The sequence below is a fragment of the Aquarana catesbeiana genome, linkage group LG01 (assembly GCF_042186555.1).
Source record: "Aquarana catesbeiana isolate 2022-GZ linkage group LG01, ASM4218655v1, whole genome shotgun sequence".
NCBI classification, from domain to species: domain Eukaryota; kingdom Metazoa; phylum Chordata; class Amphibia; order Anura; family Ranidae; genus Aquarana; species Aquarana catesbeiana.
Window position 1 is genome coordinate 320775295 of NC_133324.1, and position 942 is coordinate 320776236.

Here is a 942-nt window from a genome sequence, read left to right on the forward strand (position 1 = left end):
GATAGATCGATCTATATATATAGCGATATATATAGATATATATCGCTATATATATATCTATATATATTTCCTGGCGTCACATCGCCATGCTTTGCATGCTTTCCATGCACACTGGCCTGAAAAACGTTGCCAGGAGTTTTGTGTTTTGCCTGTAGAAGCAACTCAATGTTATCCTATCTGTCCATGCACATTAGGACATTTACAGGAATATTTTGAGATCAGGGAAAAAACCCTTCGCATTCGCGTCTCAACATAAAAAAAACATAAAACTCTCCTAAGCTCGTCTAAACTTTGTACAAAAAATGCTCTAGATGAGCGTTTTTTACTCCAAATAGAACAGACTTTTTTTTTTTACGCCAATGTGCATAAAAGAGCCTACATAATATAGAAATACCTAACCGAAGTAGTTGTCATTTAAAGCCAGCACTACAAATGATTCATTTTCTCCAGGTCTGACAGAAGTGGCAGGCTATAGCATTCAGATTTTGGTGTGACAAAAGCCAACATTCTTTTTTTTTTTTTTTTTTTTGGCTGAGACCTGTACGTAGAATTACAGTCCAAACTCAATTATCCACCTCTTAATACAGAAAAAAAGTTCTTGTAACTTTATGTGATTCACAGTCAGCCTACAGAGCACATTCTAGTCCTCTGCCGGATCCCAGCGGAGTTGGGTATGAATTAACTCTCTAGTTTTCCTTTTTTTTCTTTCTCAGTCGTCTATCTCCGGCCTAGAAATCATATCTATATAAGTAACTATTTTTGTCCCTATTTGATTGCCCCATAACCCCTCCAACTCCCCCTTCTCCTTTGATAATCATGTTGGCAACATTGGGAATGTCAAGACATAAGTTGTTCTAATTCTGACATTAACTTGACTTGGGCTGCCAGATTGTCTGCAGTTTAAAAGAGGAGTCACCAGGCTTAGCCAGGAAGATTTACTCA